Raw genomic sequence first — 25387 nt, 5'->3', positions numbered from 1 at the left:
TATAGATTAATATTTCTAAAATAGTTTGCAATATCTAGGAGAAATTTTAATTGACTATTTCATTTTCAAAAATAACAATGTCCCCTTTGTGTTCTTTCAGTATATGGAGTCCACAAACAATAGTTTATTCAGTTCAGTTAGGTGAAAAGATAAACGGAATTGAAGGAACTTGGGAGATAGCTGTTTAGTATGCAGTGTGGAATAACGTTGCTGAGTGAAACCTTGAAAATGTAGGATGGATACTTTTTCTAAAGCATTGAAAATAGCACATGATTTTTCTTAAATGCTGTTAGTAGATGGGAAATGTATATGTTCAGGGAATGTGTAAAATTACTTTTGAATGAAATAACCCTCAGGAACATGTAGATTTTAATAAATTCCTGAGTAGTTTGAAAAGTTTTATAAAAGAAACATACTAACTAAAGATTGTTAAATTTGATTAGGCAAAGAGCCACTTACGTTTAGTTACTGTTACCTGGCAAAATACTTAGCAGATATATTAAATATGTAATATTTTTAAATGAAATAATATGTTAATATGAAAGAGAATTTTGAAGGCATTAAAATACTTCATAGTTTTGAAAATGTGTTACAGAAGTATAGTATAGTATAGTATTTAGAATTTTTTTAAAAAGACAGTTTACTTACAAGGGATAGTTTGTACTTTCTGATTATAAAATTACACAAATTTTCTATCTTAGCTAGTTATCTCTTTAATGTTTTCCTTCATACAATTAATAGATCAAATTTGACTATTCTTTTTTTTTTAAATAAAATCTCTGGAGATGTGATTTAAAAGATGAGGTTTGGAGGGCTGGGAATATGGTCTAGTGGCAAGAGTGCTTGCCTCGTTTACACGCAGCCCTGGGTTTGATTCCTCAGCACCACATATATAGAAAAGGCCAGAAGTGGTGCTGTGGCTCAAGTAGCAGAGTGCTAGCCTTGAGCAGAAAGAAGCCAGGGAAGTGCTCAGGCCCTGAGTCCAAACCCCAGAACTGGCAAAAAACAATAATAATAATAAAAGATGAGGTTTAGAGATGAAATGCAGAGGAAAGTGTGTTTTCCAGGCATTCATGTGTTCCTCAGTTCAGTTTCCAGTACTATAAAGAAGAAAACAAACTAGTTAATTAAATAGCCTATAAAAGATAAGAAGTGAATGAGTTGAATCAGTGACATTTAAAGAAAATTACTGAAAATGTTCATGAACTATAGTTAGGATAGAAAACTTTGAAAAGCAAAATACATCATTTTATCATTGTAGTTTAAAAAGTTTTTGTTGGATATTTTGAGTTGCTAATACAAAAAAGTTTAAGCCATGATTAACATTCTTTTTGATTTTTCTATAATTTCACCTGGAAATGGATTTAAACTTACCAATCCATATGTATGAATTTTGTATGAAAAGTCTCAAAATTAGTAGTGTCAGTCATATTAAAATACATATCTTCAATATTATAGTTAAAGAATAAGCAGAACTTTAGACAATGCTTTCTTGAAGGGAATGAAGATGAAATTTGTGTCAGTGTACTATGTTAATATACCACTGGTTTTATCAGGTGCCAGTGGTTAATGCCCGGTATCTCATCTATTCAGGACACTGAGATCTGCCCATCAAGCTTCCAAGCCAGCCAGGATAGAAAAGTCTGTGAGACTTAACCACCAACAGATCATCAAAAAGCTTACTAGAGCTATGGCACAAGTGATAGAGCATCAGCAATGCGCAAAAAAACCTGAGATATAGCCTGGGCCCTAAGTTCAAGCCCTAGTAATGGCACAAAACCAAATAAATTATCATAGTAAATATCATTTAATAATCATTCTTGAAGTTTTAGAAAGTTTTTTTTGAGACTTTTCACATCAAAATAAGTTAACTAAACAATGATTACATTTTAAATTTAATTTCTTTTATACAAATAGCAGGTGTACATTATAAAGAAATTTGGAAGATAATGAGTTAGTGTAAAGTAGGAAATTACTATCATTTTAATCCCATTACCCAGAGAAAGCCAACTTATTCTTTGGTGCATTATCATTCTGTTTATTCTTTGGTGCATTATCTTTCTACCATAGAATTTAAGAAAATTTTTAATGTGGAAAATATATTTAACATTTGAAATACAAACGTATGTGTGTGTGTATGTATCTGTTCCGGTGTTTAAATTCAAGGTCTTTGCATTGTTGTGCATTCATCACAACCTTACTCCACAACACTTATTCTATCATGCAAAACTGAAACTCTAAACAGAAATTCCCCAACCCCTTTTCCTGGCATCTACTATTTTATTCCTTGTCTCTATGAAGTTATCTATTCTAAATATCGTATTTAATTTGTAATATATTTATGTAAATATATTTATGTAATATACTTGTGTAAATATATTTGTGGTACATTATTCCTTTACAGTTGTCATGTTTTCAAGGTTCAGTAGCTATTATAATAATCTTTTTTTTTTTTTTTTTTGGCCAGTCCTGGGCCTTGGACTCAGGGCCCGAGCACCGTCCCTGGCTTCTTCCCGCTCAAGGCTAGCACTCTGCCACTTGAGCCACAGCGCCACTTCTGGCCGTTTTCTGTATATGTGGTGCTGGGGAATCGAACCTAGGGCCTCGTGTATCCGAGGCAGGCACTCTTGCCACTAGGCTATATCCCCAGCCCTATTAAAATAATCTTGGTGTGAACATGAATGTTTAAGTTCCTGTTCTCAGTTCTCTTAGGTTTGTAACTAGTAATGAGAAATTTCTTGATTACATGGTAATTTAAAAAAAATTTTTTTTTTGGCCAGTCCTGGGGCTTGAACTCAGGGCCTGAGCACTGTCCCTGGCTTCTTTTTGCTCAAGGCTAGCATTCTGCCACTTGAGCTACATACAGCGCCACTTCTGGCCGTTTTCTATATATGTGGTGCTGGGGAATCGAACCCAGGGCTTCATGTATACAAGATGACCACTCTTGCCACTAGCCATGTTCCCAGCCCGGTAATTTAATTTTTTTAAAGACACTTCAATAATGTTTTCTAGAATGACTACATCATTTTACATTTCTGACAGCAGTGCACAAAGACTTCAACTTCTCTATATCTTTGCTAGATATTTTCTCTGTGTGTTTGTTACAGCTATTTTTAGATTAGCAAAATTTGAAATGTTTGCTTTCTTGTTGAGTTCTAGAATTATTTGGTGTATTCTGCATATAATCTCTTATAAGATACAATTTGTAAATATTTTCTTTAATTTAGGGATGACAGAGTCCTTTGTTTCCCAAAGAGTTTTACTTTATGAACAAAAAGCAACAAGAAGAAAAAAAACAGCTTTGACAAATCTAATGTCATAAAGATTTCCCTTACTTTCTCTTCTAAGTTTTAGTTTTAGATTACATATTTGGACATTTTTTTCAGTTGAAGTTTTCATAGGTGATGTAACATAACTTACTGTTTTTACATGAGGAGAGATATTCATTTGTTGAGAAGATTGTTTTTACCCCTTGGCACTTTTTTCAAAAATGATTTGTCTAAGCACCAAGTATTCAGACTTAGTTAGGAAAATAATAGTTTGAGGCCAGTCTGGGCTACTATGCTGAGACCTTGACTCAAAAACTTTTTTTCCCAATACATCAAACATTTGTTTTTATATTCTGTTTTATTCATTGGCCTGTATATTTCCTTCTTTCTTTCCTTTTTCAAATGTCAGTATAGTGTTTTTATTACTTTCGCTTTATAGGAAATTGTGAAGTGGAATCTTTTTAAAGATTGTTCATGGGCTGGGGATATAGCCTAGTGGCAAGAGTGCCTGCCTCGGATACACGAGGCCCTAGGTTCGATTCCCCAGCACCACATATACAGAAAATGGCCAGAAGTGGCGCTGTGGCTCAAGTGGCAGAGTGCTAGCCTTGAGCGGGAAGAAGCCAGGGACAGTGCCCAGGCCCTGAGTCCAAGGCCCAGGACTGGCCAAAAAAAAGATTGTTCAGGCTGTTCCCATGAGATTTCATATGAAAAAATAGGAATGGATTTTCTGTTTTTCCAGATAACACTTAAAATTTGATATGTATTGAATTTATAGTTCTGGGTAGTTCACATCTTGATATTATCAAGTCTTCCAGTTAAACATGGAAATGTCTTCCTTTCTCCTGTGTTTATATTTTATGTTCATTCAGTGGTAGTTTTTACCTTCTTTGGTAATTGTTACGTAATTGAATTCATTTCAACCTTATTTGCCAAATGCACATAATCCCTCACTCCACCCTTTCAAAAAAAAAAAGCCAGTACTTGGGCTTGAACTCAGGTCCTGCATGCTGTCTCTTAGATTTCTCACTCAAGGCTGGCATTCTATTTGCCATTTAAGCTACAGCTCCACTTTGGGCTTTTTGGTGGTTAATTAGAGGCAAGAGTCCCTTAGACTTGCTGTCTGGACTGGCTTTGAACCGTATTCTCAGATCTCAGCCTCCTGGGTAGCTAAGATTGTAATTGTGAGCCACCGGCTCCTGGGTCCCAGCTTTGTTCATTAAGATTGCTTTGTCTAGTCAGTTTCAGTTGTGCCTGACTTAACTGGGGTTTTGAGTTCAGCCTTTTTCTTCTCTCTCTTTCTCTGTTGGTTGCAGGGCTTGAACCCAGCACCTGCGAGCTGTCCCTAAGCTTTTTTGTTCAAGATTATCACTCTGCCACTTTAAGCCACAGCTCCACTTCAGGCTTTCTGGGAGCTAATTGCAGATAAGAGTCTCACCGACTTTCCTGCCCTGACTCTGAACCATGATCTTCAGATCTCAGCTTTCTGAGTAGCTAGGATTACAAGAGTGAGCCACCACCATCCAGCTAAGTTCAGCCTTTTTGTTTGCTAGTCAGGTGCTGTACCACTTGAGCCAGTGTTCCTAACCTTTGCTGAGGCTTTTTAGTTAATTTTAGTTTGTGTTGTTTATAAATAACAAACAAATGAAAGTAATTTTTGTGTGTTAATACCACGTTACTTAATTACACCATCTTAGTGGCAGACATTCTTTTAAAAAAAAAACACAAAAAAACCCAAAACCATAGCATTTGAAGTCCCACTCAGAAAATTAGATAAAAAGATATAAAGGCATCTAAATCAAAGGAAGAAGTCCAATTGTATGTATAAGATCTTATGAACTTAACATACAGAAATCTCCATAAAGGGGCTGGGAATATGGCCTTAGTGGTATAGAGTGCTTGTCTCATATACATGAAACCCTGGGTTCGATTCCTCAGCACCACATATATAGAAAAAGCCAGAAGGGGTGCTGTGGCTCAAGTGGTAGAGTGCTAGCCTTGAGCAAAAAGAAGCCAGGGACAGTGCTCAGGCCCTGAGTCCCAAGCTCCAGCACTGGCACAAAAAATAAGAAAGAAATCTCCATAAAGATTCTTTCTAAATACTGTTAGACCTGACAAATAGGTTTGGCAAAGTAACAAGGTAAAAGGTTTCTGTGAAAAAGAAAATCTAAAAGAAAAAAATTAACTGCATTATAATTAGTGACCTGTTAGTTTTAAATAATAATTCATCTTATACTTTTCTCCTGAGTAATTCAAGGTGTTTTTTGTTTTTATTGGTTGTAGTGCTAGAGCTCAGAGCCTGGGCACTGTCCTTGACCATTTTTTGCTCAAGGCTGGCACTGTACTGTTTGAGCCACAGCTCCACTTCCAGCTTTTTCTTAGTTAAATTGAGATAAGAATCTTACAGACTTTTCTGCTTATGCTGGCTTTGAACTTTGATCCTCAGATCTTAGTCTCCTGAGTAGGTAGGATTATACGCATGAGCCATTGGCACCCAGCTCAAGATCATTTTTAATGGCTGCTCAATATTAAAATACTGTTTTCTTAATGTTAGGCATTGTGATTATTTCCAGTTTGGAATATATTTTACTGATAAATACTATTGTATGTTTGATTATTTAAAAAATGTATTAATTGTTGTAGAATTACTGTTCAAAGAGTATGAACTTGAAAACCACAAAAATCAGAGTCTTCTTATACAGATTGTTGAAATGTTGTTACTGACTGCTATTGTTCCAGTCGGTATATGATTGTTTTCATCTAATTACCCCCTCAGAAATGTTCCTTATATAAAGCTTTTAAAGTCTAACTATAAAAACAGAAGAAATATTATATCTCTTAGAGTATTAAAATGTTATTTCTCTCCCTGTTACTTATTTTAATATAGTATTTGCTTTAAGTTGTATTTCTTTAATAGGATAATTTTTTGTGTGTTTTAGCACAATTTGTATTTTTGTGAGTTATTTTTCAGTTCTGGGGTTTTCTTGGGGTTATTATAATTGATATAAGCTTTATATTATTATAGATCTCCTAATCCTTTTTGTGTCTCCTAGTTTGCTCAGCAATTGTTTGATAGTAAGCCCTTTTGAATATTTTCAAAGAATATCTGTCCATTATTTCAAACAGGATGTGCATTGTTGCCTTCTTGTCTACCCTGTCTCTCCTTCCTTCCCTCTTTTTGCTCCTTCCCTCCTTTGCTCCCTTCTTCCTTTTCTCATTTCCCTGCCTCCCTTTTCCTGTTTCTATTGTAGAAATCAATGAGTGACATGGGACTGCTTATAAATGAACATCTAATATATATAATTCACATGATTGGAATTCTATTACTTTACATTCTGTTCATTAAAACAATACTTCTTTAAGGATATCTATAAGCAGCTATGAAATTTAAAATTTTCAAATTACTATAGCAAAATGAAATAACATTTACAAGTTTTAGAACTTTGGAGGGATATGTACACAAAATGGCTGCAGAATGAAACACAGTGAAAACTAATACTTTGTCTTTAATTTTTTAGTGTTTCTTAATTTTAGTGTTTCTTAATTTTATGCACATGATATTTTGCATATGATACTTGCTTCATGATTTTTTTTGTACTTGAACATGTTTGTATTTTATGATCTTCCTAGTTTCATTCCTCCTGTGGTACCTGTTAAATATTAAATACTGGTTATGTTATTTTGTCTACCTCTTATTACTACAAATCAGTAAAAACCAGCAGTATACCTGCTGGTCTTTTTACGCATAACAGGACAAAAGAAAATCCTGTTTTCTCTCTAGTCTGTTCTAAAGTTTGTATTTAAAGTGTGATAGTAATTAATATTTTGACAAAACATGGACATAAGTACTGAGTTTACTTCTCTGGAATTGTCTCTTCATCTTTCTAAGATATTAGTAAATAATTTATTGGAGCACCACATTTGACTGTGGTTGATATAACTAAAATGTTTTCTTACTTTTTGTTTGGTCCTGTATGATCAGGGTACCACCTGAGGCCATTCTAATGATGTAGGCTGAGGTAACTTACAGGAGGTGGCTTACATCGTGTAAGTTACTTAACACATTGTTAAATTTCTTTTTTTTTAATAAAGTAAAATATTTGTGTAAGCAAGCATATTTTATCTGTACCAGAGAAAAGAAAATGTTGGCAGTCATAATTGAAAGCAACGAGTCCACCTACCTAACTGGGTTAGGGCCCTGGCTCCATCTCCTTTAGGAAAACCTTCTGTGGGGAGTGGGGCTTCGACCCTAACCCAGCTGGGCTGTAATACTGCTGCATTTTCTAAGGGGCAGAGTTTTCTACTACTTTTCTGCTGGCCCAGCCTTCCAGAACACCCCAACCAGAATTAATCTCACCACTCTGTGCTCCTGTAGAACTTTGTACATGTTTTAACAACCAGTACATCCTGCTTTGTATTATACTTACTTGTTTGTATGTCTGTCTTCATCTTCTAGATTGTAAGTTCTTTGAGGACAGGAATCATGTCTTAGTCATCGTTGTATGTTTCCAAGGAGTGTGGTGTACAGTTCCTTACTATCATAGACTGTGAAAAAATGCTTATTTTATGAATCACTTATTTTAAGGTGATTAGTGGATTACAGTCCAGCTGTTGAAAAGAACAATAGTAGGACCTAGAGCATGTTTTTTGGCACATAATTTATGTTAAAGTCAAAGCACAGGAATGCAAAATAAGCCAGGTATAGTAATATGTTACCAGTTTAAAACATGGCAATATAGGCAAAAGCAAATACTAAACAACTTACAGTGCTCTTGTTCTAATGAAATAAAAATCTGCGTTGGACACTGGTGGCTCATGCCTGCAATCCTAGTTCATGTAATCCTAGCTACTTCTGAGGCTGAGATCTGAGAATTGTGGTTCAAAGCCAGCCAAGGGCAGGGAAAGTCTGTGAGACTCTTATCTATAATAATCTACTCAGAAAAAGCTGGAAGTGGCACTGTAGCTGAAGTGGTAGAGTGCTATCCTTGAGCACAGAGAGGCCCAGGGACAGTGCCCAAGCCCTGAGTTCAAGCCCCAGGACCAGTTCCCCCACCCCACCCCAGTCCCCCTTCCAAAAAAAAAAAAAAAAAAAGGTAGATTCGTTAAACTTTGAAAATGAGAAAATGTGAAATTATCTGAACAAAAATTCTTCTTAAAATGTGAAAGGAAGGGATGGACTTCTTCAGAAAAGAATTTAACTGGCCTTTGATGATTTGCTGAATTTCTGAGGTGAGTATTAATATACTCATACTATATTTCTTCCTAGTATAAATTTTCTTTCATCAGTACCTAATTTCGGTCTGACCAGGAATTAAGAAGATATCTATACAAAAATATATACCTTAGTTAATGTATTTCTTTTACATTATTTGCCATGTTAGAGAGTACATTGTAGACTAAACTTCTCTATTCCTCTTACATTTTCAGAATTGAATTACATTAGGATTTCAGCTAGTTTATTAGAATGTGAAGATATGCCACATTTTAAATCAGAAATGAACTTTGAAATATATTGAGTTTTCACATACCAGGAATTGAGTTTCCAGAATTGGAATTATTTTATAGTTTTGGTTTTTTTTTTACTTTAGTAAATAGTGAAATACAAGTAATGATCATATGGCTATAAGATTATTTCTGTGCAAGCATAGCACTTGAAGATATCAAGTTATGTACAATAAAGTGTTAATCTTAAACAATAAAATCTAATACTGGCGAATATGATAACGTATAAGCACACATATTCATGTCTCATGTATCACAGAACGACATTGTTGGAAAGTATTTTGTTGTAAGAAACCATAAAGAAGTTCATACTCTTGGATTCACTAATTCTTAGTAAACTATGCTTAAAAAATTTAAAAAGTAAAATATCTGGTTTAGCTAGCATTTTGTCCAAGAACTCATGAAATAGACATTATAATGAGAACAAAAACAAAAGCCATACATTTACTTCTAGAAGACTGTCATTTTAGTCTTAGTAAATAGCAGAAAAGGGAAACAGCTTTATGTCTAGTAATTTCTGAACATTTAAAAATTAATTTGGGATGCTGTAGAGCTTTAAAAATAATTATACAGGGCTGGGAGTATGGCCTAGTGGCAAGAGTGCTTGCCTCGTATACATGAAGCCCTGGGTTCGATTCCTCAGCACCGCATATATTGAAAACAGCCAGAAGTGGCGCTGTGGTTCAAGTGGCAGAGTGCTAGCCTTGAGCAAAAAGAAGCCAGGGACAGTGCTCAGGCCCTGAGTCCAAGCCTCAGGACTGGCAAAATAAAATAAAATAAAATAAAATAAAATAAATAAAATAATTATACAGCCAGGCACCGGTGGCTCATACCTGTAATCCTAACTATGAAGAGAGAGGAGATTGAGATGTGAGGAACTTGGTTCAAAGCCAACTCAAGCAGGGAAGTCTGAGACTCTTACCTCCAATTAACTACCAAAACCAACAAAACAAACCAAAAACAGAGTTGAGCTGAATCTCAAATAGTAGAGATATAGCTGCTAGGGGAAAGAAAAAAAAAGCTCAGGGACAGTGCCCAAGCCCTGAGTTCAAGCCTAAGGACCAGCCCACGCATGTGTGTGTGCATACTTCCCCTTCCCCCCTCCCTCTTTTCCTTCCCCTTTCTCTCTCAAAATGTATGCAGCTGGATGTGGTAGCTTAGTCCTGTGATCCTAGCTGCTTGAGAGGCTGATCTAAGAGTATGGATCATAGTTTTCAGACAGCACTGGCCAAGTTACTCTAATCTCAACCAGTAAAAGCTGGGGTGCAGTGGAGTTTACTTGCCATCCCAGCTACACCAAAAGCTAAATAACAAAACTGTAGTCCAGGCCAGCCCAAGCAAACAGTGAGACCCTATCTGAAAAATAAGCAATTGGACCAGAGGTGTGGTCCAACTAATAGAGCAGTCTATCTAATAAGCACAGGTCCTGAGTTCAAACCTTAGTACTATTTCTTATCCTTTTTTTTTAAAAAGGGCTTTTAGTGTAGAGAAATAAAGGTTTAAGTATTAAAAACAAATTCTGAATATGTCACTATATATTTAGAAAGTGCAATAGAATAATGAAAACAATTTTTTTTTTTTTTTTTTAGAAATGGGTAGGTAGTAGGAATTTGCCTGACTAGATTTTATCTTTTTAAAAAAAGGGGGAGGGATTTCCCAGATAATGGTTGCCTGCAATCCTAGCTACTCAGGAGGCTGAGATCTAAGGATCTTAGTTTGAACCCAGTGTAAGCAGAAAAGTCTATGAGACTCTTATCTCCAATTAACCAGCAAAAAAATAGAAGTGGAGGTATGACTCATGTGGTAGCCAAGCAAGAGGGCAAAGCCTTAAGTTCTAGCCTTAGTACTGGCACATATGCACACACAAAAGCACCAAAAAAGAAAAAAGATTTTCCAACAAATTGGGAATTTTAATATGCAGTTTTGCTTCATAGTTCATTTTGGAAGCATTTTTCTTTAAGTGAATTCCTTTGCAGGCTTTTTAGGTTTCTGTTAATATATTTTGATAGCCACGTTTTGTGTTAGTGCAGTGTTTTTTGTATCTTGTCATTAATGTAGTAAAGAGAATTCAAACTTTATAATGAGGATTACAGTCTAATTGACAGAGTATAATGAAGATTGGAATTTTGCTTCTATCTGATTAACTTGTTTGCTTGTAGATTTAAATGAATTGATAAGAGTTTAAAGATCTCATTTTTGATTCCGTTTAGAGTTGAAATAGTTATCTAGGAAGACAGTGCAATATATTAAGAACATGTTAGTTTTTATATCAGACTTCATGGTTCATATTCTAGCTGCCATGCTGGGTGCCGTTGGCTCAACACCTGTAATCCTAGCTGCTCTGGAGGCTGAGATCTGAGCATCAAGGTTCAAAGCCAGCCCAGGCAGAAAAGTCTGTGAGACCCATATCCAATTAATCACCAGAAAAACGAAGTGGCACTGTGGCTCAAGTGGTAGAGCACTAGCCTTGAGCTGAAGAGCTCAGGGACAGGCCCCAGGCCCTGAGTTCAAGCCCTATGACCACTCCCCCACCCCCCCAAAAATATTTCTAACTTCCATTTACTATTAATAATGGATTAAAATAGATTATTCTTTGTATGTCTCCCTGTATTTATAATCCCTACTACATAAGAGTTACAAACATCGAGGCAAAGTAAAATATGTAAGTAAAATTTTAGTATCCTTTGCAATTAGTTTTGTTATGTATAATACAGTTTGAAGGGACTCTTCCTATGGACACTCAATTTCTAACATGAACTTCAACAGAGAGAGCTTCCAGAACCATCCTGTCTACTTCGCTAGTTCATTAGAAGGACTCATAGAACTTAACTAGAGTTGTAAAAATACTCATGTGTACAGTTTATCGCAGAGAGAATACACAAATTTAAAACTTTAGTCATCAGAAGAGTTTCCTAGTCTACAGAGCAGTCTAGTAGAGATTCTGAGTGTGGAACTTTTAGTCATTCATTCTCTCCCTGTGGAGTCATGAATGTCTTCTGTGTATAATGTGATAATTGCCAACTGAAGAAATTTGTTAACCTTTGCTTTTCCTGGGCTTTTTATTGCATCTGTTTACATACTGTTTACATACATTAGCTCTAGTGTTTATTCTCTCCAAGGTCCAACTACCTTTAGTTAACACTTCCTCTGGAGATTGGAATTGATAACTGGAAGTACCAAAGCCACTGTTGCAAGTAATATTGTCCAAATAGCTATGAAGGAAGCCATTTCAGAGGCCTGGAAGTAGTTTTTTTTTTTTTTAATAATTTTATTTGTCTGGATAAGTACACTGAGTATAACATTTCTATGACAGTCAAAGCAGTCTGTGAATATATTCATCCCTTAATATCCAGGGATTGGTTTTAAGATCCTAGAAGATACCCAAATTGACAGATGCTTCTCTCTTATATAAAATGATATATTTACATATAACTTTTACAGTATTGTAAACCAACTAGAAATACCTAATATCATTTTATATGCCATGAAAGTAGCTATTGAACACTATATTTAGGGAATGATATTAAAGGGGAAAAGTTACTAAGACTTTACTTACATTTTCCCCCCATATATTCTCAGTTTGTATTTGGTTGATTCCATAATTCAGAACCATGAATATGAAAGTCCTAACTTTTAGAGGAGCCAATGTACAATAGGGGTAGATTTAAGAAAATTGCCAATATATCTTATATTTTCATTACTTAAATTTTTTTCTTGGTCTTCCACACATTTATCTAATGACAGACTTCTGTAAAACTATTTAACATAAGCTAATGTTTAGTTAAACCTTCCTGAAGCCATTCATTTTCTATCAGTTGTGCCTCCTGAGGAAGCTTTAAGTCTCTTAATGAGCTTGATTATCAATATTAGTATTCCAGTAAGACTTCCTTACATAAGTGAATTTTACCAGTAATGTTAGTCCTATGCCATATTGTTTTATGGTTATGATGGGATTCAGTTTAAAAATTGCAGAGGAATTTACTGCATCGTTTTAACAGAATTAGCTCTAAGCAGTATAACAGATATTTTGGACAAGCACAGTTATAATTGGCCTTATTCAGTTTCTGGGTTGCAAGTGAATTCTGAACAAAGCTAATCAATCCACTGTCTCAATTTACAGGTTTGCATTGCACTAAGACTGATTTCCATAGGTGCTTTTGTATAAAGTATGTGAATATGTTTTGCTTGTGAATATATTCTCTTGGTAACATGTTCTTGCATATACAATTGTCCTTTTATTATGGAATTCTTCTGGTTGCCATCTTATCATTAGAATGTTTTTCTAAGCCCATCTCCTGTGGCTCACATTTACAATCCTACCTACTCAGGAAACAGATCTGGGGACTGAGATTTGAAGCCAGCCTTGGCAGATAAATCTGAGAGACTCTTACCTCCAACTTACCATTTTAAAGCTGAAAGTTGAAAGCCAGGCACTGGTGGCTGGCTCAGTCCTGTAATCCTAGCTACTCAGGAGGCTGAGATCTGAAGATCATGGCTTGAAGCCAGTCTGGGCAGGAGTGTCTCTGAGATTCTTATCTCCAGTAAAATCAGAAAAAGCCACAAGTTTAATACTGTGGCTCAAGTGGTAGAGTGCTAGCCTTGAGCAAAAGAAGCTCAGAGACAGTGCCCAGGCCCAGAATTCATGCCCCAGGACCAGGTGGGGAAAAAAAAATGCAGGTGTGTTTGAGTCAAGTGGTTGAGTGCTGGCTTTGAGCAGAAGTGCTGAGCAAGATGGCAAGGTTCTGAGTTAAAGCTCAGTACCAGCACCGTTTACCCCCCCCCCCCCCCCAAGGATGTTTCTCCAACATCGCCTAGGATTATATACAGTTAGAGTATATAACAGGAAGTATGTACTTGGCAGGTTTGGGATTATTTTGTGACCATAGAAGCAGTATCATTTATTATCCACAAGTAAATGTACTGCCAGTGCAAGTTTTCTGTTCCCAAATTTTAGTGGTTGTTGCTGGGTGGTGAGTGTAAACTTTACCACACAGGACCATTATATAATAATTTTTGCCTGGCTTCAGTTTTGCACTGTTTGAAACTAACTTGTGTGGGCCTGGGCATTTCTGTTACTTTTCAGTGAGCTTGTCTTCCATACAGTGAACTGTATGGAAAGAGGCCTTTTGTTGTAGTAAACAGGAGAAGCTTTACCCAGTCAGACATAGTAAACATTTTCATAATACTCCCAGATAAAGGAAATAGAATTGCCTTACATAAAGTCTATGATAGTATTAGCTTTTTTTTTCTTTTTCCAGTCCTGGGTCTTGAACTCAGGGCCTGAGCACTGTCCCTGGCTTCTTTTTGCTCAAGGGTAGCACTCTGCCACTTGAGCCACAGCCAATACTGGCCATTTTCTATATATGTGGTGCTGGGGTATTGGACCCAGGGCTTCATGTATATGAGGCAAGTGCTCTTGCTACTAGGCCATATTCCCAGCCCAGTATTAGCTTTTTATCCAAACTTTCACCTAAATGAATGAACTCTTACATTTTTATGTTCTTTTGATCTGACTGTAGCCTCTATTAGGATTTCACTGATGTATCTTCATGGGTTGCTGTGATAAGGAGTCTCAGAAATGTCTAATCCTATTTTACCCACTTACATGCGTTTGCATGCAAAGACATGTAAATTCCTCAGATGGGGCCTGTGAAGGAGGTAGATGTCTTCTTTAGGCCTGTAAGAACAGTTGCTCTAACAAGTTGTGGTTAGATTTCTCATGGTTATCTTTTGTCTTCCAAATTTTTGTTCTGTTTTTTGAAGTCTTAAGTTTAAGTTCAGGGCGTTTTGCTTGCTAGACAGAAACTTTCCCTGTTTGAATCACTACCAGGATGTCTTGCAGTTTTGAAAGTTTTGACAAATTCAGTGCTGGTGGCTTGCAAGGTCCCCCCCCCCCCCCCCCCCCCGGGAGGGCTCCATGCAGATAGCCCTGCTTAAGTCTGCACCAGTACCTGTGTTACCTACCTAGGTAACTAGCACACCTGGAGACAGTTACTCCCCTTTCTCATATCCAATCTACCTGGTCATACCTCCTGCCTTTCTAACATGAGTTCTTGCTCTCTTTCCTTTGCTCTCTTATTCTCTCTTGCTTTTTTTTTCTCCTTTCCCTCCTTTTCTCTTCTTCCTTCCCCTCTGTATCCCCACACCTCCATCTTTTGCCGGCTGGCAGTTTCCTTTTCTCTCCAATAAAGTCCTTTCTGCCTGAACCATGTGGCGGGTTTCCTTTCCTGCAAACTTTATATGGCTTATACCTGTAATTGTAGCTACTCAGGACGTTGAACTCTGAGGATTAAGGTTCACAGACAGTCCAGGCAGTGAAGACCATGAGATTCTCATCTCCAATTAACTACCCAAAATACCAGAAGTGGAGCTGGGGCTCAAGTGCTAGAGCACTAGCACTTTGAATACAAAAGCTTAGGGGCCATGCCTAGGCCCTCAGTTAAACCCCAAAACTGGCACCAAAAACAAAATAAAAAAGCCGATTTCACAGACTGAACGGAATAAAGTAGGTTTGTTGAATGTGTTTTAGTGATATGGTGAGCAGCAGGACCTTTTAATTAATCTAACTTCTGAAAGTGCTGTAATAGGACCTTTGTTTTGACTACTTTATTTTTTTTATTTTTTTATTTTTTTTTTGCCATTCCTGGGGCTTGGACTCAGGGCCTGAGCACTGTCCCTGGCTTCTTCTTGCTCACTTGAGCCATAGCCCCACTTCTGGCCATTTTCTGTCTATGTGGTGCCGGGGAATTGAACTCCCAGGTCTTCATGTAGTGAGTCAAGCACTCTTGCCACTAGGCCATATCTCTAGCCCGTTTTGACTACTTTTGTTTTGACCTACCTTATTTAGTTTTTTAATAGTAGTTGTGCTAAAGGGGGTTTCAATTTAACATGTTAATGAGTACAATGTATCTTAATCATTGTCACCCCTTCTATCATTCAAACCTGGCCCATCTCCTCAAGTTACCTGGTTCCTTTTCACATTATCATGATTATATTTGTTCACCATTCCACTCTGCATTTTTCTTTTGAGACAGGGTTTCACTATGGTATACTCTGAGAGATTTTTGTTCAGCCTTTTTTGTGGAAAAGTGTGTTTTGGGATGAGATACACTAACCAGGTCTAAAAAAAAAGTACATTTTTGTTTCATGCTGATACTGGGGCTTGAACTCTAGGCCTTAACCTTTCTCAGTTGGCTTTTTGTGCTCAAGGCTGGTTCCACACCTTGAACCACACCTCCACTTCAGGTCCCTCCTCTCCCCCTCTTTTTTTTTTTTTCTTGCAGTCCTGGAGCTTGAACTGAGGGGCCTGGACACTGTCCCTGGCTTCTTTTGCTCAAGGCTAGCAACTCTACCGCTTGGGGCCACAGTGCTACGTTTGGCCTTTTCTGTTGATGTGGTACAGAGGAACTGAACCCAGGGCTTTCATGCATGCTAAGCAAGCACTCTACCACTTAAGTCCCATTCCCATCCTCTGGAGATAAGTTTCTTTGGCTTTGAACCACAGTCCTTAGATCTCAGCCTTCTTGGTAGCTAAAATTACAAGCTTGAGCCATCAGTGTCTGGCTTTTTTTTGTTGTTGTTGTTTCTTATTATTTTTTCTTGGTTGTGGGGCTTGAACTTGGGTCCTGGGTACTGTCTCTGAGCTCTTTTGCTCCAGGCTAGTGCTCTACCACTTTGAGCCATAGCTCCACTTGCAGTTTTCTGGTGATTGGAGATAAAAGTCTCAAGGACTTTCTTGCGTGGGCTGGCTTTGAACTCTTGTTCCTCACACCTCAGCCTCCTGAGTTGTTAAGATTACAGACTTGAGCCACCAGCATCCATCTTGTTGTGTTTTCTTGAGGCATGGTCATCTTATGTAGCCTAGATTGTCCTAAAACTCACTATGTAGCTCAGGCTTGTCCTGAACTTCTGATCCTTGTTTCTCCTTCAGTTCTGGGTATACTGGCATGTACCACAATTTCTGATTGCTGATACTAATGTCTTAATTCATATTTTCTAATGATGTTTAATATTAAAATGATTTGTGTTAATTTTTTAGAAAACATTGTTACATTTAATAATATCAGTAATATACCAGTAGTTAATTTTGAGGGCTGAGTTGCAGATATTTTTCTCAGTGGTTTACATATCTCTTTGAAGAACAGTGTGATCCCTGTCTTCAGAGAGTAAAACTTAACTATAATATCTTTAAGTAACTTACTGTATTGAAAAGTATAAAGAATAATATAAGGTTAAAGTAAAAGAAAAATCTCTGTCTTCCCATGTGTTTCCTTGTGGTATTCTTAGTTTAACAGTTTGTTATGTGTTCTTTCAGGCTTATGTTCTTCATGCATTGTTTCCTACCTTCATAATAAACACAAACTATTCTGTGTATGTGTGCACATATACAGGTACATTGAGATATATTTCCAGCCATAAATCTTGCTTTAACCTAAATAGAAAACATACACATATACTGTTTTGTCAATTAAATATGATTTCTTTCTTAAGGTTAACAAGTTCAATTGTAGGTTATGAGGAATAGCTGTAAAAAATCATTGTAAATCTTCTAAACTGTATATCCCCAAAGATTGTGCTAACCTTGGTGTTCTCTTAGAGGTTTACAGGTAGGCTATCATTTGCTGGGATTTTGACTCAGAAATCTAAGTGTTGTAGTACATACCTATAATCCTAGTATTTCACAGCTGGAGGCTGGAGTATTGAGAATACTAGGCCACCCTTGGTGACATAGAAAAACCTTATCTCAAAAAATAAGAGGGGGGTGGTGGTGGTGGTTAGGGAGGAGGTAATAAATTGTACAAGAAATGTACCCACTGCCTTAGGTATGAAACTGTATCCCCTCTGTAAATCACTTTGACAATAAATAATTATTCAAAATAAAGAATTAAAAAAATAAGAGCTTAATTATTCAAAAAAGAATTAAAAAAAAGAGGTTAAATAAGTAATTATTCAAAAAAATAATTAAAAAAATAAGAGCTGGGGATATAGCTGGGTGATCAGCCATTTGCATAGCATATTCAAGGCCCCTTGTTTTGACTTCCCACTGCTTCAAACTTAAGCAAGCAAGTAAATCAGCTATTTTTGAAACTTCGCCATTGTGAAGTTTAACCTGCCTTCAAATCTGTTCCCTATATTGTTATTGTGTATCATTTGAAATCATTACACTCCTATAATCCTAGCTATTTAAGAGGCTGAGATCAGAGGATTGCAGCTTGAAGCCAGCCTATGCAGAAAAGTCCATGAGACTGCATCTTCATTTTACGAGGTGAGCACTCTTGCCACTAGGCCATATCCCCATCCCTGCATCTTCATTTTAAAGTTAGACTGGACATAAAGCTCAAGTGGTAGAATGCCAGCCATGCTTGCAAACCCTTGAACTTGTAGGGACAGCTGGCCTAAGTTCCAAGAGGAAAGACATAAGCATAAAAGCTTGAAGATAATAGGTGAGGATAAGTGTTAAGTACCTTTCCATCTCCTGTATTCTAGCTAGTTGTAAAAATGATGTTTTTCCATTTAATCATTATATCTACAAAAATATAAGCATGTTAGTTGTTCAAGGTAGTTTTATTTCTATGCATGTATTCAGTGTTACCTCAATCATTCCCCCTCTATCACACTGTCATCTTTCTCCTTGACACCATATCTTTTCAAAAATAATTTTGTGACTAGACAGACTGACAAAACAATCACTTCTTTTGCAAAAGTAAATAGAAGACTTTCTTTGTCCTCTTTTTTTGGTACCAGTCCTGGGGCTTGAACTCAGTGCCTGGGAACTGTCCCTTGAGTTTTTTTTTTTTTTTTGTTCAAAGCTAGTACTCTACCACTTGAGCCACTGGCACTTACAAGTGTTCCACTTGCAGTGTTGTGAAGGTAAGCGTCTCATGGATTTACCTGCCTGTGCCGACTTCGAACCTCAGTCTTCAGATCTCAGCCTCCTAAGTAGCTAGGATTACAGGCATCAGCACCCAGCTTAGGCTTTCTTTTTTGAAATACTATGTCAGTGAATAATTTGAATAACTTGGTAGTATAGTTGGTTTTTGAATAACAAGTAGAACTTTAGGGAACCAAATAAATTTAATCTGCCTCTGTGTACTAAAAAGGTAACTTAATGGGCTGGGGATATGGCCTAGTGGCAAGAGTGCTTGCCCCTTACACATGAGGCCCTGGGTTCAATTCCCCAGCACCACATATATAGAAAATGGCCAGAAGGGGCGCTGTGGCTCAGGTGGCAGAGTGCTAGCCTTGAGCAAAAGGAAGCCAGGGACAGTGCTCAGGCCCTGAGTCCAAACCCCAGGACTGGCCAAAAAACAAAACAAAACAAAAGGTAACTTAATTATAGACTGTTTTATTTTAAACAGAAAACAAGATCAGTTCAATGTTTAGGAATCTTGGGTACCGAGGAAGATAAGAAAATTATACAGGAATCAAATGTAAAATCTTGACCCAAAGGTGGTTCTTTGAGCAAAGGTCATAGAAGAGTGTGTGTGTGTGTGTGTGTGTGTGTGTGTGTGCGCGCGCGCGCGCAAGTCCTCTGGCTTCCTTTTGCTCAAGGCTAGCACTCTACCTCTTTATCTACAGCACCACTTCCAGCCTTTTCTGTTTATGTGGTTCTGAGGAATCTAACCCAGGGCATGCTAGGCAAGCACTCCACTGCTAAGCCACATTCTCAGTCCTTTTTTGTGTTTTTGTATTAGTTTTTCCTCCTCAACTTCTTCTTTTGTGGTTATTATGATTTAGATAATGAATATGGAATGAATTTTTTTGTTTTAGTAGATGTCAAATATTTTGTATATCAAGTGTTTTAAGATCTGCAGAATGTCACTTATACCTTTCCTCTGAGAGAAAGGTGCATGGAGAGATAAAGTCTAAAGAGATTCACTGAGTGATTTACTTAGATATCTATCACTCATTTCATTTGGTAGGGCAAACTGCAGTTTTGACCTCAGTGCCTGCCACATGGTGGACTATTGAGATTGTATTTTAATTTTATCTCTTCAAGGCAGTATGTCAGGAAAATATATTTTAGTTAAATTACTTACGGTGGTATAAAGTCTGATTGCAAACATAGCTTTTATTTGAGAACTTCTATGAAAGGAAATGCATTTAATGTCTGATCTATCTAAAACTACATTAACTATCTGAATACTGGTTGTAATGAATCCATTAGGAAATACTTTTTTGTCTTCAATGGTAGTAAAATACCTATAATCTGTATTACTTTTTACTTAGGTATTTAGCAAATGTGTATTATCTCTGTGATGTTTATATACTCCCCCTTCAGGCTAAAGTGTGAGAACACTTAAAAAATACATTCAGTACAAATTGCATATGTATTTTCAAAATACTTTGAATCATTTGAAAAATGTGTATCTTTTAAGATAAATAAAAATAGGGAGTAAGTCTAGGTTTTTCTTTTTAGAAAAATACAACCAGTCTCTTATTATGTTTGGGTAAAGATCCAAAACTTAGTTTAAAAGACATCAGGATTTGGTGATTAGTGTAACCCAGGCCCTCTCATAGATTAGCCTAGGTTACCACTGAGTCACATGTTCAGCCCTCATATGCACTGTTAATTATTACTTTACTATTTACTGTTAAGTCACTCAAATAACCTTCTATATACCACTATATTGGTGTTTTTTTTCTCCTTTACCCGTCCTACCCCACCTCACCTCCCAATTTGTGCAGCTTGGTACTAGAGAATCATACTAGGGGATTGTTGTATCACTGAGCTACATCTTCAACTAATCTGATATCTTTTGAGTAAAACTTAGGATATTTTAAGTGTCTGTTAGCCTCAGACTACCTCACTCCTGTATCCAAGTTTTAATATTGTAATAGCCTTAGTATACTTTGAGAAAAATAAAAGGCAGAAAGGTGTAAAGTATTATCTTACCAAGTTTTTTTTTCATTCTGCACCTTAATATTCTATAAGCACTGCTTTTGCAGAGGCTAAAATTGTTGGACATGAATTTTATTCAGGACATAGCTGCGCTTTATTTTTTCATTTAATTTAATTGCCTTTCCTTTTTCCTTTGTGTTTATTCCTTTGTTCTTCCCTCCCTCCCTCCCTCCCTCCCTCCCTAATTTGCTAGGTACTGTAACAAACAGCCATATACTGGATCACTTAAACAATAAAAATTTATTTTTTCACAATTGTGGAGGTTACAAACCATGATCACAAATGTTGGCCAAGTTTCTTCCTTCTGGGGTGTATGAGGGAATATTCTGTTCTAAAATCTTTCCTTGTCTTGTAGATGCTTACCTTTCGCTATATCTTCACATCTTTTGTACTTTTATGAAAATTTCTTCTTAATAACAATACTACTTGAAAATGTTAGCTTTAGAGTTCACCCCAGTGACCCTATATGATGACCTCTATAAAGATCCTGTTTCAAAAAACGTCACTTTCAAGAATACTAGGAATTATTGATGGTTCACACCTATAATCCCATTTACTTGGGGAGGCTGATATTAAGAGGATCTTGAATTGAGGCTAGCCTAGGCAAAAAGGTTCAGCATGACCACATGTCAATAAAGAAGACAGGAAGCCTGGGTGCCAATGGTGCATGCTTTTAGTCCTAGGAGTCTGAGATCTAAAAATTGTGGTTCAGAGTTAGCTCAGCCAAGTAAGTCTGAGACTCAGCTCCAGTTAACTACCAGAAAGTCAGAAGTTGAGCTGTAACAGCTCAATGGTAGAGCACTACTGGCCTTGAGTAAAAGAGATCAGAGACAGTTCCTAGGCCCTGAGTTCAAGTCCTAGGACTTGAGAATCTTCATTCTCTCAGATTATAGCCAGCATGTACAACTTCTGTTTCCATTGCTTTCTGATATCCAATAACAATTATTTTTTTTTGCTTGCATTCCTGACAGTGGCAAAATTACTCATATTTAACATGTTTTTAACTAGGTTGTAAATTTGGTGGGTGTCGCCTATAACAATTTTTTTTTTTGCTTGCATTCCTGACAGTGGCAAAATTACTCATATTTAACATGTTTTTAACTAGGTTGTAAATTTGGTGGGTGTCGGCCTCTCCCATTCTGGAGATTTTATTTTGACTTTGCCTCTATGTAATCCCAATATTTTCAAGTGGCTGAAGAGGAAGATTGCAAATTCTAGGTCCACCTTGGCAATTTAGCAAGACTGTTTCACATTTTGAAAAAACAATGGAGAGAGACACATTTTATTTTGTATCAACTGTATGAAGATACTCCAGTCAGAGTGTGCAAAACCAGAATAGAGATGAGTAAGAACCTTGTTCAGAAAAATAAAAGTCAAATTGAGTCAAGTTAGATTAGTTCCATAAGAATACTGTAACATTTCTAACATTAGAATGTATAACAGTTTTTCGGGAATATTACTGCTCTGAAACTTCTGTTATTAAAAGCTTCCATTTAAAAAAACTCAGTGAGACGTTGAATACTTTCAGTATAATATGATGAACTAGAATCTTGGTAATTATTTGCTTGACAAAAATAATCTCTCACTGAGTGTGTGTGTGTGTGTGTGTGTGTGTGTGTGTGTGTGTGTGTGTTAAGCACTTTTACTGCTGTAACAAGACAGGAATAAAGTATATTTTAAAGAGAACCTACTTTTCAGATACTTTACATGTTATTAACTTAGATGTGTGAAATATCTGTGCACACAAAGTAATCAGAAGTACTAAAAATAGCATATCATATGTGCAAATCCTATATGAGGTAATGATCTAGTATTGAATTGATAGTTTGAACAAAATCAGGTCTCTTAGATTAAGAGAGTATCTCTCTTTGGATGATTTATAACTCAATAAGCATTTTAAAGTCTGGCTAATTGTTAAGAGATATTAACTTAGACCTATAGCTTTAAAAATAAATAAGGACTAGTCAGTCAGTAATTGCACCAAGTACCAGTGGCTCATACCTGTTATTCAGGAGGCCAACACCTAGAACATCAGGTTCAAAGCCAGACTTGGCAAAACATCTGTGAGACTCCCATCTCTAATTAGCCGGCAAAAGAATGCAAGGATAGAGGCCTGGTGAGAGTGGTTGAGCCTCATCCATGAGTAAGAAAGCTGAGTGAGAGTATGAGACCTTGAGTTTAAGACTCAATACTGGCACAGAAAATTAAATAAATTATATTAAAACTTGATAGAGAATGTTTTAATAAGTTTACTCCCCTTGTTTTAAGACATTTGCTATTCATATATTTGTGAACTCTAGACAACAAATGGATGTTTTTACTCTTGACTTCTAAGTGGAAATTACTGTAATTTATTTAGTTTTACATTTTTGGAGACATAGTCTTGCTGTATAAGCCAGGCTGCTCTTGAACTCATTATGTGGACCAGACTGTACTCAAACTTACTGAGATCCTGCTCTCCTCCTTAGTGATGAGAATACAGATAAGCCTTCTTATATGCCTAGGGTCTTTTACAGGAGAGGTAAATGCTGTGTCATCTAGCACTTTAAATTTGATTTTAATGGAGCCTAGATTTTAGCTAGTCCCAAATTAGACCTGATCTGACAACTGGCCTCATTACTAAATCCATCTAGTACTAGAGATTTTGCTAATTGTTTTTTTTATGTCAAGGACTAGTAGTCACAACTTGACAAACTTTTTTTTTTTTTGCCAATCCTGGGGCTTGGACTAAGGGCCTGAGCACTGTCCCTGGCTTCCTTTTGCTCAAGGCTAGCACTCTACCACTTGAGCCACAGCGCCACTTCTGGCTGTTTTCTGTATATGTGGTACTGGAGAATCGAACCCAGGGCTTCGTGTATACGAGGCAAGCCACTCTTGCCACTAGACCATATCTCCAGCCCCTTGACAAACATTTTTAAGTGATTGATTTAAAGCTGGATATGGTAGCATACATACCAGATACATGGGAAGCAAAGATTAAAAAAAAAAGACTCCAAAAGTTTGAAGCCAGCCTGGACAGAATGAGACATCTACTCAAACATTTTTTGTTTCACCTGAACGTTTGATAGTCATCTGTGATTTATAACAATAGATATTTAGTTCCTAGAGTAGTGAAGACTTTAAGTTTTCTTTTTCAACTATAGCAATTTATGAACATAAGCATTCAAGTTTGATTTTTTTAAAGGGGTTCTCAAGCAAGATAAAGCCATACATTAAAATAGTTTTGTTAGGCCTCAAACTTAATATTCTATTTAACATTGTCCTACTGTAAAACTCAGAGGGCTGTGAATGTAGCTCAGGGGGGTGTAATTAAAAGACTTATCCATAGAAGACTGAAAATTCAACAAGTCTGCATTCATTGGGTGACATTTGCTTAATTGAGAAATGGTTTCACTGTCAATTTTGATTGTATGTGTGTGCGCGTACACACACACGCGTGCATACATCTATGTGTGTGCCAGACTAGGACTTGCATTCAGGGCTTCATCCTTTCACTCAGCTATCTTGCTCACATCTGGCATTCTATCACTTGAGCCCCACTTGCAGTTTTATCTCTTGCTGGTTAATTGGAAATGGAGTCTTGCAAACTTTTCTGCCTGAGCTAGCTTTGAATCTCATCTTCTAGGTTTTAGATTTGTAAGTACCTATGATTACAGATGTGAACCACTGGTACCTAGTTGCAATTTTGAATTCTGTAAACAGAGGCAAGGGCATTTATGAATTGCTTCTTGGATTTCTTAAGAATTTACATAATTTGATTGTCAAGTTAGGTGTTGAAGGGGATATTATAAATAAAATTAATATTTTATGCAAAACAGTAGGCAGCAGTATCAAAGTGGGCATTTGTATGTGATTTGAAGTTTTTGTTTTATGATATCACTACTGTTTGTGTATTATATTAGCTCTGTTCTGCTATGAATTACCCATTTTAAAATTGAGTTGCCAGTATTCTATAACTTGAAATTCAGTTTTAGTGTTAAGGGGTATAATTTAAATATCCTTTTTCCAAAATTTTCCCATATCACATGGTTTTTATAATAGTGCTTGACATTATAGACTCTTAGGATTTTTACCTATCTCTAAGTGATAGAGTGGTAACATTTTAAATATAAAAATATGAAAAAGAATATATTACAGGTTTAAATATACTCTCCAAGAAGATAAATTGAAGCACTAACTCCTAGTGCTTGTGAATAAATGCTTAGCATGTGCAAGTCCCTAGGTTCAAGCTCACGTACCAAACACGAAGAGAGTAAAAGGCACATAATTATACTTGGTTGATATGACATAGATGAAAGCAAAGGATGCCGATTTCCAGGCGACAATGAGAATCATTCCCAGTACAGGTTTCAAAGGGGAAAAAAACCTTGATTTTGTACTTTTTGTTTTCATTTTCCGAAATGATCTGGCTCATTATTCTATTTTAATTTTAATTTTGTGGTTGTGGTTGTTAGTTTTTGTTGTTGTTCACTTAACTCAGGACCTCTTGGTAACAAGGTGGATACTCCACAACTTTAGCCACATCCCAGCCCCTTTTTCCTACTATTTTTCATGTAAGGTCTTAACTTCTCCCTCCTTCAGACTCTCCATTTTCCTACCTGTGGACTTAGGGCTTTCTCCATAACGAGGACTGCTGGCATGCACCACTATATTTGAGCTTATTGATTGAGATGATGGAGATCCAGCTAACTTTCCCCCTAGTTTTCCCCTGAAC

At 36.6% G+C, this 25387-nt stretch overlaps 1 protein-coding gene across 1 annotated transcript in view; it reads left to right on the top strand.

Moving 5' to 3' along the window:
* Positions 1–25387, top strand: part of Jmjd1c (jumonji domain containing 1C) — a 172889-nt gene that overhangs the window by 29129 nt on the left and 118373 nt on the right. The gene's annotated exons all lie outside the window — the stretch shown is intronic.

This window comes from Perognathus longimembris, chromosome 2, assembly GCF_023159225.1.
Source record: "Perognathus longimembris pacificus isolate PPM17 chromosome 2, ASM2315922v1, whole genome shotgun sequence".
NCBI classification, from domain to species: Eukaryota; Metazoa; Chordata; class Mammalia; order Rodentia; family Heteromyidae; genus Perognathus; species Perognathus longimembris.
The sequence above is the reverse complement of the archived record's forward strand: the minus strand, read 5'-3'. Positions and strand labels throughout refer to the sequence as shown.